Genomic DNA, 18,810 nt, shown 5'->3' with positions numbered 1-18,810 from the left:
TTTAAACATGCTTTGAAAGAATTATATATATAGTAATAGGTGTAGGGCAATGATCAGAATGGATTTTTTTACATATTATTTTCGGATGTGTTGGTGGTCATTGAATGTCTGCTTTTGTTTTGATATCGCAATCAACAAGGGACTAGCGCTAGTCCCTTGTTGATTGCCATATCAAAATGTGCTTCCTTTAAAATGGCGTTCGCAAATGTATACTTGTAACAACACTGACGAAGGAATCCCTATCCGAAACGTGTCTGTTTGAAATAAAACTGCTGCCTTAAAACGAAGCCCTGTGAGTGCCGTTCTTTTCCTTGTGCATTGATTCAGGAATTGTGAGCTGGATATATATATATATATATATATATATATATATATATATATATATATATATATATATATATATACCTATTGGCGGTCGCCAGTAGGTATATATAGTTAGGATTTTTTCTCTATGGGATTTTTGAAAATTCTATGTCTAATAACTTTGACGTTTGTGGACGGAATTGGCTGAAATTTTCAGGAAAATGGCACATTTTGTTTCCGAGCAGCCCTTGAAAATTTGGGGGGGGTTCGTCAAGGGGGGGCCGAGAAAAAAGGGGGGTCCCAAAACGTGTTTTTAACATTGAGTTTTCCATAGGGCGGTTGGCCTCACTTTTAGCCCGAACGGCTGAATGGATTTGCACGAAACTTGGCAAAATTGTAGGGACTGGTAGCCCGATGTGCCTTTTGTAGGTCTCAATATATGTGCTTCAGTGGATTTTGAGAAATTAACGTTCAAAAAAAGATATATATCTGTAACAGCGGACCGGGCAGCGCTCCAGTTCGCGTACTTTTCGCGCAACGGAGCTTTGTGAAGCGAAGCTGATTGGTTCTCCGGCGTCTGTAAACATTCCAAACAGTCCGTAGCGGCCGCCATCTTGTCTCTCGGTAGGATCGAGAGACAAGAGGAGGCCAAAGCAAAGGGGCAAATGACCATAAGGGGGCATAGTAGATCCTCGCTGACCCCCTAGGTTTGATGTGGAGGTTTTAAAAGGGCCCCGCGGGGCAAAAAAAAAAAATAATAATAATAATCGAACGGCTGAATGGATTTGCACGAAACTTGGTAAAATATTAGGGACTGGTAGCCCGATGTGCCTTTGCTAGGTCTCAATATATGTGCTCCAGTGGATTTTGAGAAATTAACGTTCAAAAAAAGATATATATCTGTAACAGCGCTCCGCTTCGCGTAATGGAGGTTTGCGAAGCTGATTGGTTCTCCGGCGTCTGTAAACATTCCAAACAGTCCGTAGCGGCCGCCATCTTGTCTCTCGGTAGGATCGAGAGACAAGAGGAGGCCAAAGCGAAGGGGCAAATGACCATAAGGGGGCATAGTAGATCCTCCTTGACCTCTTAGGTTTGATGTGGAGGTTTTAAAAGGGCCCCGCGAGGCAAAAAAAAAAAAATAATAATAATCGAACGGCTGAATGGATTTGCACGAAACTTGGCAAAATTGTAGGGACAGGTAGTCCGATGTGCCTTTGCTAGGTCTCAATATATGTGCTCCAGTGGATTTTGAGAAATTAACGTTCAAAAAAAGATATATATCTGTAACAGCGCTCCGCTTCGCGGAGATAAAATTATATCTGTATTACCTAGCTGTTGCTAACACCAGTTAGCGACGGCTAGTAGGAGATAGCGACCATCTTGGGCCCCACTTTGCATGTGAGTGATATTTATCACTAATGACATGCAAAGTGGGCATGCCAAGATGTTAGCGACTGGAAACAGTCGCTAACATCGCTATCTCCTATTATCAACTTTTGGAAATATTCGCGATAAGCGCGAATATCTCCAAAAGCTAGCACCTGCCCTGAGCAGTTCTAAGGCATGTTATCCAATGGGAGGTGGATAACATGGCTAAGAGCATTAGCTCGGTAATGCATGAATATCGCTGAGTTTTTAGCGATATTAATGCATTGCGGTCGTTTTTTATCGTATTTGCGATAAACCTTGATAATAGCAAGGTTTATCTGCGATAATTTCTGACGATGCTTAGCGGTAAAAAAATCGTTGCTAAGCATCGTTAGGGATAAATATCGCTTAACTTTGGTAATATGCCCCAACGTCTGTTAACGTTCGATTCGAAGGAAATCAGGAAGTGTTGAAAAACATTGTCTGCGCCATCTTGCCTTTTTTCAAATGCCACACTTTTGTCGTGCACCGCAGTCATTTTAGATGCCTTGACCAGACCCACTCTGTGCACGCTGTCGATCCTTAGCATGACTACCCACCCTCGCAAGCATCTCCCCCAGGCAGTGGTCACCCCCGCTCTCTGTCTTATGCATGGGTAATAAACCACCCCCCATCTGCGCTGCTCTTCCCTGAGAATCACACCCTGTGCCCGCCCGACACCTCCCTTTCGCCCTATTCACTACCGCACCCTCTGACACTCCTTTTCCTCTGTGTCCGATTGTCCAGGCCGGTCCTAGGGTATCAGCTAGCCCTGCAGATGTAGTTTATGGCCCCAGCTGTAAAGAATCACCCCTCTTCAAAGGAGTTATAGTAGATCAAGGCCCACACTCGATGAGATCCGTCACAGCAGACGCGTTCCTATTATCTGAAAACCATCCTGTATTGTGATTGGGGAGGGGACCGAGCCTGAAGCGGAAGATTCCAGGGATGACTCTTTGTACATCAAAGTTTTTACAATTATGTGTCACATTAAAAATATATAGCACTCCAACAAAGTAGTAAGATTATAAAACTTTAATAACTTATAAATATATACAAGAAAACAAAAACAGTAATAACATATAAACATTTTTAGGGAAAAACAACGAAGTAGCGGTCGGCTGTGCGAATAGTCCCAACGCAGCACAACGTCCAGATTTCTGGCGTGGGGCGTCGCGGGGGGTGGGTCATCAGTAGCAAACTGTTGTGCGAATAGTTCCAAGGCAGCAGAACGATGGCACCAAGGTGATGTCCAGTAAGTTGCCGCACTGGTTTTGGTATCCTACAATGCTGCTCCGAATAACGGCGTGGGGCGCCCCGGGGGAGGCGGCGTGAACGGGCCTCTCCAGGTGGAGTGTCATCTGTTGTAGTGGGGCGCCCCTTTACCGTTTCAGTTGCCATTCCGTCCGTTTTTGGTCCACTGTGTCAAAAGCCGCAATTCAGCTGAGTTGCGCCCACTCTTGCGATGCAGCGATAGGCGGCTGTCACAGGACTCTCAAAATGGCGGCAGGCTGTTTCCTTTTTGGGCCTGGTCCACTGAAATGGCCCTGGGACACCTTGGAAATCGGACGCTTGTCTGCTAGGTCTTGGACCCCATTCTCGAAAGCGTCCCCTCCGCCTTGAGGATTTATCAAAAGTTTTGGGGGCCCCCGACTCCTGTAGGCTTCTGGTGGGGAGCGGTTGCCATGATTGCTCGCGGAATGACCACGACGGAGCTACGAGATGGTGGTGCTCTCATGCTGAAGCCAGCTTCAGTCTGAAACATCCAGAAACAAGGTGGGGCTTTCATCGTTTGAGAAAAAAAAAAGTTTTCATCCAATGAAAAGTGTTGTTTTTAGGTCATATGATCAAGCCTTCCATCATTAGGAAACCAAAAGTAAAATGAACCAATGAAAAGTTTTATAAACAAGTCACATGACCTGTTATGCGGCATAGGGTATAAAATGCGGAGAAAATACGTTGGCACGTGAGGCGGCGTCAGTAGCGGACCGATGTGCGAATAGGCCGAAGGCAATACAACGCGCCAAGATCCGGATGGCACCGAGGTGGTGTCCAGCAAGTTGCAGCACTGGTGTGGCCATCCTACAATGCTGAAAGTCGGCGTGGGGCGCCCCGTTGGCCTGTGAGTTTGCGTCAGTAGCGGACCGATGTGCGAATAGGCCGAAGGCAGCACAACTCGCCAAGATCCGGATGGCACCGAGGTGGTGTCTAGTAAGTTGCCGCACTGGTGTGGCCATCCTACAATGTTGAAAGTCGGCGTGGGGCGCCCCGTTGGCCTGTGAGATGGCGGCAGTAGCGGACCGATGTGCGAATGGGGCCAAAGGCAGCGCAACAATATTTTCGGAATAGAAGACACCACAAGGCGCTGAGATGCCAAGATCCGGATGGCACCGAGGTGGTGTCTAGCAAGTTGTGGCACTGGTGTGGCCATCCTACAATGGTAAAAGTCGGCGTGGGGCGCCCTGTTGGCCTGTGAAATGGTGTCAGTAGCGGACTGATGTGCGAATGGGGCCAAAGGCAGCGCAACAATATTTTCTGACTGACACCACAAGGCGCTGAGATGCCAAGATCCGGATGGCACCGAGGTGATGTCTAAGTTGCGGACCGATGTGCGAATGGGGTCAAAGGCAGCGCAACAATATTTTCTGTATGGAAGATACCACTAGGCGTTGAGATGCCAAGATCCGGATGGCACCGAGGTGATGTCTAGCAAGTTGCTGTACTGGTGTGGTCATCCTACAATGCTGAAAGTCGGCGTGGGGCGCCCCATTAGCCTGTGAGATGGCGTCAGTAGCGGACCGATGTGCGAATAGGCCGAAGGCAGCACAACGCGCCAAGATCCGGATGTCACCGTGGTGGTTTCATAGTTGAGAGGCACTTCATCTGCAGTGGGGCGCCGAGATCCGGATGGCACCGAGGTGATGTCTAGCAAGTTGCTGTACTGGTGTGGTCATCCTACAATGCTGAAAGTCGGCGTGGGGCGCCCCATTAGCCTGTGAGATGGCGTCAGTAGCGGACCGATGTGCGAATGGGGCCAAAGGCAGCGCAACAATATTTTCTGAAGAGAAGACACCAAAAGGCGCTGAGATTCCAAGATCCGGATGGCACCGAGGTGGTGTCTAGGAAGCTATGCAGTTGAGTTGTGTGCGCACTTGCGGCGAATAGGTCGAAGGCAGCATAACAATGTTTTCTAAATAGAAGACACCACAAGGCGTTGAGATTCGGTTACCACCGAGGTGATGTCTAGCAAGTTGCCGCACTGGTGTGGCCATCCTACAATACTGCTCCGAATAACGGCGTGGGGTGCCCGAAGGGGGGGGGGGGAGGCGGCGTGAACGGGCCTTCCTAGGTGGAGGCTCGTCTGCTGTAGTAGGGGGCCCCTTTACCGTTTCAGTTGCCATTTAGCTGAGTTTCGGCTGCTCTTGATGCTACAGCGACAGGCGGCTGCAACAGGACTCTCAAAATGGTGGCCTGTTCTTTGGATTTGGGCCTGGTCCACTAAAATGGCCCTGGGACACCTTAGAACTCGGACGCTCGATTTTTTTTTTCCTTTCCTGTACATGCAAAAAAAGGTAAATGCCCGGTACGTTACACGCTTCATCTGCCACGATGAACTCTCCAGAGGAACCGAAAAAAAATATAGTTATGGTAACTATACCATGCATCGTCATATGGAGAGGTGGCACCAATTAATTATAGTGCTGCATAAAAGAGAGATTTGGAGGAGAACCCTTGACCTGCTAGTACATTCATCAAAGAAGCGGCACTGACAGCATCAGAGGCAAAGGAAACGGTCCCAAATATTTAGAAGAACTTTGGAAAGATTAAAATGACATGTTTAGATTGTGGCAAATTAATTTCATGTGGACAGATGAGTGTTACTCTAATAAATACAGCATATGAACATCATCATAGTCGATGGTTGGTAGAGACATTTTGACTATATCCTGGACCTGCCCGTCCTCGCCCAAAATGGCGCCGGAATAAATGGGACTCGTAACTCCTTGTTGTGTACTGGTTGCAGAACCTTGAAATCACGAGATACGTATGCAGTTTTGAAGCACATGGCGGGCGGGGACGAGAATTGATTGAATATTTCGACATCCCTATTGATATTAAGTTCTGATGTGTTATTGATTACTGTACTATTGAAAGTTCGAATTAACGTCACCGATGGTACTTGCCCGCAAATGTATATCTAGATAATTTTATTGTAACTGGCCCTGTCGTATTTTAATTATAAAATGTACGTCCACCGATTCCGTAACTGTTAGACACCTTAGTTCTTGCAACCTAATGGCCCGCCCGTTACGTTCCTCTACAGTGTAAATGTCTACTCATCATATACGATTACAGTTTGCTCCGTGGCCGGCCCACGTGGTTATAGGCTCGTATTTGTATAATGAAATTTTCACAATAAAGGTTTTTAAAAGAAAACATGGTAGTAGTATATACATTGGTAAAGTTTTTAATAATAGTCACTGTTTTAGAATCAGTAAAAGGCAAGTGAAATAAAGCAGACCAATTACATGAAGGGTAAAAGGTATAATTCGAAGGAACGCAGTAAAGGTAAATGGTCAAGGGCTGTTGTGTTTTCTACTCCTGCAACATAAAGTGATCGATAAGAATCTCATATTCAGGCGTATCGGCGACTAAGACAGCAGGTCGACCCTCTTTTGCTCAACGGCTCCGTCATGGGACGAAGAAACGCTCTTTTTCTCGAAAAAAGAATATATTTTACTTGCAGGACAGTTGTAAATTTTCCGGGAAAGTACATTAGCCTGGAACATTATAACATATATTTAAGAAAAAATAATGTTCGGAAGTAATAAAAAGCGTAATTTTTAGGTCATATGACCAAGCCTTTCATCATTAGAATAAGAAAAGTAAAATGAACCAATGAAAAGTTTTATTAACAAGTCACATGACTTGTTATGCTTACGTTACGCGCTGCGCGCCCCGGATGACTTCTGGATGCGCATTACGCGACAACGCAGGTCCTGAATATAGTCAAAATGTCTCCACCAACCAGCGGTTGGAACACAACCCCTTTCAGCAGGCTAAATAGTTCTGTTAAATGACAACAGAAGGGACAGGCAACAAGAACCATCAGTCAAAGAGGGGAGGGCTAGTTCTTCTCTACCGGGTTACATTAGGGCTCTACCGGAACTGATCGAATTGGTAGTCTACAGTGTTTCTGGATATTCAGACTGAAGCTGGGGTTAGCATGAGAGCAGCACCATTTCGTAGCTCCGTCGTGGCCATTCCGCAACCAATCATGGCAGCCGCTCTTTATCGTTATTTTGGGCGGGGTGGGTGGCGGAGCCAAGCTGTTTTGCAGCCATCATTGTGTGGAGTTCAGTTCATCTCACTAGTTTTGTATTTGTCATGAGGGGTTGTTCTTAATGTTTCTATTTTAGCGAGGTCAAAAAGAGATCCCATTAGTGGCCTACTGATTTTGCTCGATTCCTTTTCTTTTTTTTTACACGATTTTTCGTTATCTGCGAAGACTAAACAGAGTATTGCGACTCTGTGTTTGTTTGTAAATAGAGAATGAACCAAAGAGAACCAATTCTAAAACAGTAAATACTTGGATAACAATCAATCAAATGGAGAGAGAAGCAGGCACGACGTATTACAACGGGGCAAAGGCCTGCGTTAACTACCCTTCACTATGTGCAAAGAGAGAGTACTCCTAATAGAAATGAGGGGGGGGGGGCACCATTCAAAGCAGATCAGTGTGCATAAACACGAAAATGTTTTCACTTACCACGTACTTGACATTCGACAGCTTATGATATTTACTATTAAAAAAACATTGAAATTCACTGAAAAAACCATAGGTTATAGACCATATATAGTTAGGAATTAGCATTTACAAATCCTTGAAAATTCACTGAAAAAACCATAGGTTATAGACCATATATAGTTAGGAATTAGCATTTAAAAAACCTTATTTTACTCACACAAAACCATTGAAATTCCATATATAGTTAGTTGCACTAACTATATATCGCGCACCCGCAATCCACTGCTGATCATGTCACATATTACATCATTCATGACATGGTCAGTGACATCACTGATGACATCACTGATGACATCTCAAATGACATCACTGATGAGATCACTGATGACATCATCCAGTGACTGTGTGTTTCTGTAAAGTTTAAATATGTTTTACATATTGAAGAATGAGTAGATGTATAAGTGTCTGGACGAAGGATTTAGTAGGTGCATGACTGAATGTATGAGTGAGTGATTAAATGTGTCTCACTGAGTGCATGGGTTAGTGACTAAACTGTCTTAATTTGTGCATCATTATGTCTGTTGTTCTGTAAACTGCTGCATGTGTTGATCAGTAGCTATATGATTAACTATATGGGTTATTGATTGATTGTCCAAGTATTTGTATGGGAGACTGAGTGTGTGTGTGGCTGGCTGGGAGGTGTGTGACTCTGTGCAGATCAATGTGTACTTGTATCAATGATTGTATAAGAAAGTAAGTATGTGTTAGTATATGTTTGAAAATGTAAGGTGCTCTATGTTTAACTGTATAGACAAGAAAATGGAAGTGTGATTGATTCTTTACAGGACTGACTAGGTGTGTGAGTAACTCCATGGATGAGTGGCAGAGTCTGAGTGTCTGTATAGGTGTATGAGTGCATATGATAGTGTTGTAAAGATGAGTGATTGTATGTATGAATGATTGTATGGGTGAATGAGTGAATGTGTGTGTAGACGTAGGAATCAGTGAGTACGTACGTAGTAACTAGTATTGGTGTGTCAATGGTTTCAAAAATTATACTCTGTATTTAACACTGGGTGTAACAGAGGTTATATTAAAGTGTGAGGAGATGCATTGTATTGTCACATTAATGATATCATCATTGATGTGACCATTGATGTCAAAAGAGATATCATCAGTGATGTCATTTGAGATGTCATCAGTGATGTCATCAGTGATGTCACTGACCATGTCATGAATGATGTAATATGTGACATGATCAGCAGTGGATTGCGGGTGCGCGATATATAGTTAGTGCAACTAACTATATATGGAATTTCAATGGTTTTGTGTGAGTAAAATAAGGTTTTTTAAATGCTAATTCCTAACTATATATGGTCTATAACCTATGGTTTTTTCAGTGAATATATATATATATATTGTACACCAAAGATCCTCGATTTGGAAGCGCACACAAGCCGGATTGATGTGGGCAAACAAAACATTGCATCCTTCGGAAATAAATTCTTGCCTTACGCGTTTCAGAGTATTTGAATTCCTTGTTCACAGGCATTCCACGGCTGGATGGCCGTTTAATTAATTTTGTACACCAAAGATCCTCGATTTGTAAGCGCACACAAGCTGCACCACCCCAAAGGAGGGGGCCATGGAGACACAGAACTGCTTCAAGTCTCCTAATGGAAATCGGACGGCAGGAGAATGCGACATTTCATTTCTCGGAGGCCCACTAAAGGCAGTGAAAGCACTTTAATTTTGTATGAGAGCACAGCACCCACTAATGGAAATACTTTTAGAAAAGACACTCCAAGGTTCACAAAGAGGAAAATAACCTATTACTACAACTCCCAGCGTGCAGTACAAACTGAAATAACCTGCTGCCAATTAAAGAGCATTATAAAAACCAACAGGCTGGAGTAAGTGGCTTTTCTGTGAAATCTGCGCCGATACAATGCAATGCCTTTCAACAAGGAGTTCAAATACTCTGAAACGCGTAAGACAAGAATTTATTTCTGAAGGATGCAATGTTTTGTTTGCCCACATCAATCCGGCATGTGTGCGCTTCCAAATCGAGGATCTTTGGTTTACAAAATTAATTAAACGGCCATCCAGCCGTGGAAGCTGCACCACCCCAAAGGAGGGGCCATGGAGACACAGAACTGCTTAATTTTTCATTTTTTTATATTTATTTATTTGGCAACACATAATTGCAAGTACAAAATAGAGATAGAGATAGACATATTTACAATCCATAATACTTATCACACACAAGGAAGAAATAGAGAAGAATTTCATTTGAGTTTACAGATAAACAATGGTCATATATAAAGAAACGGTGCAGATTGTATAGGGCGTATCAAAAATTAAACTGCATACTCAATCTAAAACAACTTCCTGAAGAAGACAGGGATAATTTTTTGACCTACTAGACATAATTCATTAAGAAGCTCTATTTTTGTTACTCCAGTTCTCAATCGATTCCCAGATCCTGATCCCTTGATCTCTCGCCTTCTTCCCTTTACAGGCAAAAATCGCCTTCTCTTGATTATACATGTCTAGCAACCGGGCCAACGAGATCTGAAAGTTGGGTGGATCTACACCCTTCCAGCGGACCGTTAGAATTATCCTATATACCGCGGTCCCCAGAAAAAGGCATGTTTCCTCCTCCTTAGTATGCATCAGCGTATTATCATATCCCAAAATGTATAGAGTGGGAGATTCAGCTACTGAGCGCCCAAACACTTCCTGCCAAAAACCTGCTATCATACCTCTCAAGGATTTTAGTTTATCGCATTCATATAGCATATGGAGTAGATGTGCAGGAGTTTTTCCACACCTCGGGCATTCTGAGGTAGATCCCAAGAATATAATTTGGCAGGTGTAAAGTAAAGATTGTATATAGTCTTGTACAGTTGAGCTTTCAAATTAGAGGTAACAAACAGCTTCTTTAAAAGAGTTAGCGACATTTAAATATCCAGATTGGGATTATTCAGTTTACTTGCCCAGCCCGCTTCGATCGACTCCATATCATCCCGTTGGTTTTCAATTAAAATGTCATATATAGTACCAATCCTAGTTGTAGATTTGCCCATACAATCAAATAAGGGCATATTAGCTAGTGAGATATCAGCACTTTTTATATTGAGAATCGTATTAATTTGAATAAATTTAAATGCGTTAGTATTAGGAATTGAAAAATTGCTTTGCAATTGTTGGAATCTATCACCATAGCCAGGCAGCAAAAAGTCTCCTATAGTTAACACCCCTAAGTATTCCCATCTTCTAGAAATATCATCATAAACTTGTGCTGATAGTAATGAAGAATGCCATAATGATGTATACTTATTATATTGTAAGGCCCTCGAGAGGAAATGGAGACGTTCTTACTCTCCGTCTCGCAAGGTGGCATATAGGGAAGCTCTTAGAGACTACCACAAACAATGTAAAACGGCTAGAGCGACCTACATTGCCAATACCGTAACACACGCTCAGAACTGTCCTCGCATGCTTTTTTCTGTGGTAAAAAAACTGACAGGTGCAGATTCTACTCCTGCCCCTCCTGTTCTGAATGAGGCACAATGCAATTCCATCGCCGAGTTTTTCATCACTAAGGTGGAACGTATCTATGACTCTTTGAGTCCTCTACCTCTGAATGAAGAATTATCATCTATGCCTGTGCCTGTTCAAAACAGTCAGCCCCCCTGACAGTCAAACTTACTGAATGGCCACTTTTTGATGACGTCTCTTTTGCTCACTGCCTGGAGAGCATCAAATCCGGTTCCCCTCGTGATCCTTTACCGGCTAAGATCCTTAAACAACTTGATTTGGACTCTCATCGCGTTGTGATGAAACTCCTCAATTCTTCGTTGATAGAGTCTCATGTTCCACAGGGTGGAAACATGCGATGATTATTCCTCTGCTCAAAAAGGCTGGAGCTGATGTCTCTAATTTATCCAACTTCAGGCCTGTTTCGTTGTTGCCCATTTTTTCTAAGATCTTGGAAAGGCACAACAACTCACAGCTGACCCTCTTGGTAGAGAGTTTGGGTTTTTTGCATCCATCGCAATCCGGCTTCAGAGCACACCATTCCACAGAGACCACACTTCTAGGAGTTACTGAGAATTTACGGCACGGTATAGATCGTGGGGATACATCTGCACTTATCCTTTTGGATTGAAGTGCGGCGTTCGATACCATGTCCCATTCCATCCTTCTCACAACTCTTCAATCCTTGGGAGTTGAGGGCTGTGCTTTGGCTTGGATAGCCTCTTTTTTAAGTGGTCGTACTTTTCAAGTTTTCTCAGCCAAAGCATCCTTGAAAATATGTTCATCGGCGTACAGCGTTCCCCAGGGGTCTATTCTTAGTCCATTACTATTTAACATCTATGTTAGACCCCTGGCCACTATCGTGGAGGAAGCCGGTCTGACTTTATTCTCTTACGCCGATGATACGCAAATCATTTTCTCCCTCTCCAATACGGAAGGTAACAACATCTCGGCTCTTAAGCAGGATTTGACCCGAGTGGCGCAGTGGATGCAGAGTAATTTCCTCAAGTTAAATGGGGATAAGACCGAGGTTGTGATCCTGGGCAAGGGTAAAGATCTATGGGGTCCTCAGCATTGGCCTGAGAGTATGGGTCCTACCCCTCAACCCGTTGCTCCGGTCCGCAATCTCGGATTCCTCATTGATGAAAAGCTCACGATGCGGCAACAGGCTGTTAGGGTAGCTTCCATCTGTTTTGCCACCCTAAGATGGCTTCAAAAAATCTTGTGGATGCTCCCCGCCTCTACATAGAGGATAGTGGTCCAGGCATTGGTAGTCTCTCGCCTGGACTACGGTAATGTCCTCTATCTTGGCGCCGATTCAACAACAGTGAACAAACTCCAGGTCTTCCAAAATGCGTCCGCACGACTTCTACGTAATGTTCCTCGGAGAACATCTGCCCTTCAAGCCCTTCGCGACCTGCATTGGCTGAGAATAACGAGTAGAATTAAAATCAAGGCCTTATGCCATATCTTCAAGATAAAGCAGGGCTTTGCCCCGAGGTACCTACAGAATCTCATTCAAGCTTATAAGCCCAGTCGCTGTCTGAGATCTTCGGGAAAAGGTGATTTCATTGTCCCTAGATTTAGGTTGGTGAAGATGGGCGGTCGCTCCTTTTCCCATCTAGGCACTAAATCTTGGAATGCCCTGCCCGTGACCTTGAAGTTGGAGACGGATCTTCTTCGCTTCCGTAGGGGTTTAAAAACCTGGCTTTTCCAGTAGTAATTTGAAGCAGTCTTCTTTAGTAGTTTTTTGACAGTTTGCTTGGCAGTTCTTTCTTCTTGAGTCTGTCCCTTGGCGCCGGAAAACCTATTGCGGCTAGCAGTGTGCCTTATAAGTTTAAATAAATAAATAAATAAATAAATATTTAGGAATATTAAGATGCTTCTTAGTTTTCCTCCAGATTCTCCAGGCGCTCAATATAATCATAAACTTAACTTTCTTAAAGTATGAGGGTTCAAGTTGCTTTACCAAGAGGCCCTTAGCCTTATCTCCAATTACCAATTCATAAATTGATGGTATATAGTTATCCCCTATCGATGGTTCTGGTGTTTTGATTAGAAGTAATGGCATCATCTGCTGGAGCAAAAGCAGCCCACATGTAAAATCCTATGTTAGGGATTGCTAGACCACCTCTTATAGAAGGTAATGAGAGATACCAAATGGATCTCCTTATCTTCCCATACCCCCATATAAATTTACTCATTTGGGATTCCAGGGCCTTGATAATTTTATCATCCACAATTAACGGGATCGCCCGGAACAGATATAACACCCTGGGTAGGATATTCATTTTAAGAAAATGACCTCTTCCAATGATTGAAAGATGTAGACCTTCAATCCTTTTTAAATCCTTCTTAATATTTTGAACGAGAGGATCATAATTCATCTTCATAATTTCATCAATCTTGGGGGATATGTGAACTCCTAAGTATACAGCACTTTCCACCTTTCTCGGATCTCCAAACCGAGTATTCTGAGTGCATATAACCATTGTTGTATTCCTATTTAAGGAATACCCTGAGAACTGGCCAAAAACCTGGATAATCTGTTCAATGTCAGTTATTGCCTCTGTGGGGTAATGTGTTACTACCGCCACGTCATCGGCGTACGCTAATATCTTTGTATCAAAGGAGCCCACTGTAATTGGTTTGATTGCCTCAGCATCTAACAGTTTTAAGATCAACGGATTTATGTATAGGGCAAAAAAAATCGGGGAGCATGGGCACCACTGCCTTGTGCCTCGAAATATATCAAACAACTTGGACTCCTGGCCCATCACCAATACCCTAGCCTTAGGTAAGTGATACATTGCTTTGAAGGATTTTGTAAAACAAGGTCCCATATTGTTTTGATCTAAAACCGCCCACAGGAATTCCCAAGAAACCCTGTCAAAGGACTTCTCGGCGTCCAGGAGGACCATCGACATACGGCCCCCGCGACACCCATGGCATCAAACAGTGCGATAACCCGACGGTTATGATCCATAGTGCCCTTACCTGGAATAAACCCATGTTGCCACGGGGACACCAAATGCTCGATGACCCCCCTGAGCCAATTAGCCAAGATCTTAGATTACAACTTTGAATCAGAGTTTATAAGAGAAATTGGGCGGTATGATGAAGGAAGGCTAGGGGGTTTATCTTTTTTGGGGAAAATGACTATGTTGATTTCCCTCCATGAGCCAGGTGGAGTACCGCTCACTTGTATCCCTATAAATAAGTCCAGAAGTAGAGGTTTTATGATATTACCCAGAATTTTGTACAGTTCTAGTGGTAATTTATCAGGGCCTGCGGCTTTGCCCGAGGCTAATTCTGCTAGATTTTGTTAATATAGCAACGCCTCTTGTTCTCATAGTATGATTTGTACATACCAATAAATTGAAGCCCGGGACCCTCAATGCATCTCTTTCTGCCCACTGAATGTGGGTCTTGAAGACATATTATATCGAACGTGTTTTGACTAAATATCCCACACATTCGACCCCTTTTTCCCTTGTCATTAAGCCCTGCCACATTCCAGGAGCATATTTCTAGCCTAGCCATATTGTGTTACATTTGTTTTCCATGTCAATTCTGCTATGTGACCAATCTTCACACTAAACTTACATTCTCTATTTCTACAATTACTGTTGCCATTTTTACATGCTTTCTCTCCCCTTTCTCTTCCCCTTACCCCCTCCACTCTCAACCCCCAACCCTCCCCCCACCCCAACCCCCCTACAACTGAGGCAAATAGACTCCAAGAGAGTCTGTAGTGATGGAAGTGCAATACCCATCCAGTGCTTCCAGATTAGCCATATAACATACGTGGAAAACCTATTCCCCCCACCCCCCGTTTTTCCTTTTCTTCTATTTTCTTTTCCCTTTTTCTTTTTTTTTTGACATAGCACACAGAGAGGAAAGGAAATCTTAGCAGATCCTGATAGAGAAAACAAAGAAGAAACCTTTATGTGTCAATAAGTAGTATCATCTTAATTTATGAGAGAGCAGAATTTTTCATTTGAGGCTATCCAAGTATTCTTTTGCCTTAATTTCGGAGGAAAAGAATTTTATCTGATCTCCGTTGATGATTTTTAACCGAGCTGGATTGTTTAAATATGCCTGAAGTTTCTTTTCTTGGAATGGTCTGATGAGTTGGCGCAAGCGCCACCTCCTCTCAACAGTTGCGTGACAGAAGTCAGGGCATACAAAGTATGTTATTTGCCCATTGGTTTTTTTAACCTCTGGTCTCGTTTTTTTCCAAATTGCCTGCCTTAGTAGGAAATTGCCGAAGTACACTAAAAGGGCTCTCGGATACGCCCCAGGTTTTGATGTATGTCTTAGGGTAAGGGGGACCCGATGTGCTCGCTGCACCTCTAGCTCCCAATTCCAAGCAGAAAGTTCAGGGAGGGAGTCTTGGAATAACTTGATCACAAAGGAGCGAGCATCACTCCCTTCCACTCCTTCCGGTACCCCCAAAACCCGTAGGTTACTTCGACATAGGCGATTTTCCATGTCCTCAAGTTTCCACATCACATCCGAAAGTTCTGCCTCGTGGGCATCAATCTGTTCCCGGTTTGTGGCTGTCTCAGATTCGTTCATAACCACTCTAGACTCGATCTCCGTCATACGATCACTGAAGGACCCCATTTTCCTCGAGAGTTTACGCACCACCCCCTGAACTTTTCGCAGCTCTGCTTGGGCCTTGCGACCATCATGGGACGTCTCCTCCCTGTGCGCAGCTATGGCTAACAGAACAGTTTCAATTGTAGGTGCCAGCGTGTCTTGAGGGGTACTGGGCTCCATATGCTGAGCTAGCCCTAAGGTCGGATCCTGAGTACGTATTGGTGTAGCTGATACAAGAAGATTACTAGTGGGTGTATAATCCCAGGCTAGCTCAGCTGAGTCTCGTGGTTCTTTCTATGTTTTAGAACCGTTTTCTGGACCATTCTGCCCTCTTTGGTGCTTGTTTCGTCTTCGCTAGAATCACTCGAGGAGGATCCTGTATCATTTGACCAACCTAATTCATCTGAGAAAGAATAAAAGTCACTGGGATCCTTATCTTTATCTTTCTCTCTATCTGGATCATCCTCACTGATAGACTCAGACCCGATCTGCGCAGCTTGAGAGCCATCTAAGGCTGCTACCCCACTTTGCCCTGTTTGCACTATTTGCAAGACTGCCAGACTGTCTGCTTGAGTCACCAAAGTTCCAGGGATATGTGTGTCCAATTGCAGCTGGTTATCTATAGAGGTATTACCCTCAGGGAGTATACCGGGTGTGAGGTTACTTTTATCAACTCTATCAGTTCGATCTTGTACTCCCATCTCGCCTGTAGCGTCATTCACCGAATTGACCCCATTGTTTTGGAGGGTGCTCCCCGTATGCTCTTGAGTCCCCACGGTTTCCTCCACCCTGCCTCTGTCAGCCTCCATGTTAGCCGAGTCAGCCGCATTAGTCTCCTTGTTTGCCTGCACACTTCTCACAGCGGCAGTTGAATCGGGCGTAAGCTGGGTTGCCGGCTGACTCTTCCCGCTTTGACCTGGAAGGAGCCTCCCCGGAGTCTTGCGGAGCAGCTCCACGACAGAGGGTGCAGTCTGGCCGCCCTTCCAGGCAGCACCAGCCTGGGTTGAGGATTTACCCGGCATCTTCTCTGAAGGTCCTTCTGCAATATTCTGGGGAAGCTCAGCACTCCTCCCGGCCGAATCCGCAGCGTCTCGTGTGGCCAGCCTCGCTGCTCTTGCCTCCCTTGCCTTTGCCGCCGCCGCAGCCGCAGCATTCTTCGGAGCCATAGCGTCCCTAGGTTCCGGAGCACCACTCTGCTCTTGGGTTCGAGCACCAGTCAGGTGAGTTGGGCAACAGCTCCTGTGTTTGCAAAAGTACTGAATCACAGAGAGGCCAATTACTGCGCCTAACGCCTCCACTTGACTTCTTTACGAGAGCTTGTGTTTGTTCGGGATCTCACCCTCTCGCATTTTCCTCAGCTGCTTGGTTTAGTCTCTTTTTTCCTTCAAACCCAATCTCAATCCAAACTCAATATGTAGATCCACTTAGTTCCACATTTCCATGTTAGATATTCCACGTATTCAGTATTCCTTGCCCTAAGCACTGGACAGTCTGCACCGCGGTCTCAAGCGACCGCCATCTTGCCTCGCAAAGCGACCGCCATCTTGCCTCGCCTACACAAAACTGCTTCAAGTCTCCTAAAGGAAATCGGACAGCAGGAGAATGTGACATTTCATTTCTCGGACGCCCACTAAAGGCAGTAAAAGCACTTTAATTTTGTATGAGAGCACAGCACCCACTAATGGAAATACTTTTAGAAAAGACACTCCAAGGTTCACAAAGAGGAAAATAACCACTCCCAGCGTACAGTACAAACTGAAATAACCTGCTGCCAATTAAAGAGCATTATAAAAACCAACAGGCTGGAGTAAGTGGCTTTTCTGTGAAATCTTCACCGATACAATGCAATGCCTGTGAACAAGGAGTTCAAAAACTCTGAAACAAGTAAGGCAAGAATTTATTTCCGAAGGATGCAATGTTTTGTTTGCCCACATCAATCCGGCTTGTGTGCGCTTCCAAATCGAGGATCTTTGGTGTACAAAACTAATTAAACGGCCATCCAGCCGTGGAAGCTGCACCACCCCAAAGGAGGGGGCCATGGAGACACAGAACTGCTTCAAGTCTCCTAATGGAAATCGAACGGCAGGAGAATGTGACATTTAATTTCTCGGAGGCCCACTAAAGGCAGTGAAAGCACTTTAATTTTGTATGAGAGCACAGTGCCCACTAATGGAGATACTTTTAGAAAAGACACTCCAAGGTTCACAAAGAGGAAAATAACCTATTACTACAACTCCCAGCATGCAGTACAAACTGAAATAACCTGCTGCCAATTAAAAAGCATTATAAAAACCAACAGGCTGGAGTAAGTGGCTTTTCTGTGAAATCTGCGCCGATACAATGCTATGCCTGTGAACAAGGAGTTCAAATACTCTGAAACGCGTAAGGCAAGAATTTATTTCTGAAGGATGCAATGTTTTGTTTGCCCACATCAATCCAGCTTGTGTGCGCTTCCAAATCGAGGATCTTTGGTGTACTAAATTAATTAAACAGCCATCCAGCCGTGGAAGCTGCACCACCCCAAAGGAGGGGGCCATGGAGACACAGAACTCCTTCAAGTCTCCTAATGGAAATCGGACGGCAGGAGAATGTGACATTTCATTTCTCGGAGGCCCACTAAGGGCAGTGAAAGCACTTTAATTTTGTATGAGAGCACAGCACCCACTAATGGAAATACTTTTAGAAAAGACACTCCAAGGTTCACTAAGAGGAAAATAACCTATTACTACAACTCCCAGCATGCAGTACAAACTGAAATAACCTGCTGCCAATTAAAGAGCATTATAAAAACCAACAGGCTGGAGAAAGTGGCTTTTCTGTGAAATCTGCGCCGATACAATGCAATGCCTGTGAACAAGGAGTTCAAATACTCTGAAACGCGTAAGGCAAGAATTTATTTCTGAGGGATGCAATGTTTTGTTTGCCCACATCAATCCAGCTTGTGTGCGCTTCCAAATTGAGGGTCTTTGGTGTACAATATATATATATCCTGTCTGACAACATCTCGCACCAACTTTAATAAAAGTCACTGCAGCCAGCAGTGAGCAAGTCAATTTTGGAGTCCGTGTCTTTCTCCGTTTGGTGGATTCAAGCGCCGGAATGGTAATTGGAAATATGTATGTAAATAGCACTGCGCTTACCGGTGAGCGCATCGGTACGCGCCCCGGGAACGCTCCGGGGCAAAAAAATAAATAAAAAAATAA

General features: G+C 44.2%; 1 protein-coding gene across 3 annotated transcripts in view; it reads left to right on the top strand.

The window, feature by feature from the left end:
• The window catches only part of SH3GL3 (SH3 domain containing GRB2 like 3, endophilin A3), a 1,443,414-nt gene that overhangs the window by 577,641 nt on the left and 846,963 nt on the right, over positions 1 to 18,810 (top strand). The window lies entirely within an intron of this gene.

The sequence above is a fragment of the Lissotriton helveticus genome, chromosome 3_2 (assembly GCF_964261635.1).
Source record: "Lissotriton helveticus chromosome 3_2, aLisHel1.1, whole genome shotgun sequence".
Classification (NCBI taxonomy): Eukaryota; Metazoa; Chordata; class Amphibia; order Caudata; family Salamandridae; genus Lissotriton; species Lissotriton helveticus.
This window is presented reverse-complemented; position numbering and strand designations above follow the sequence as displayed.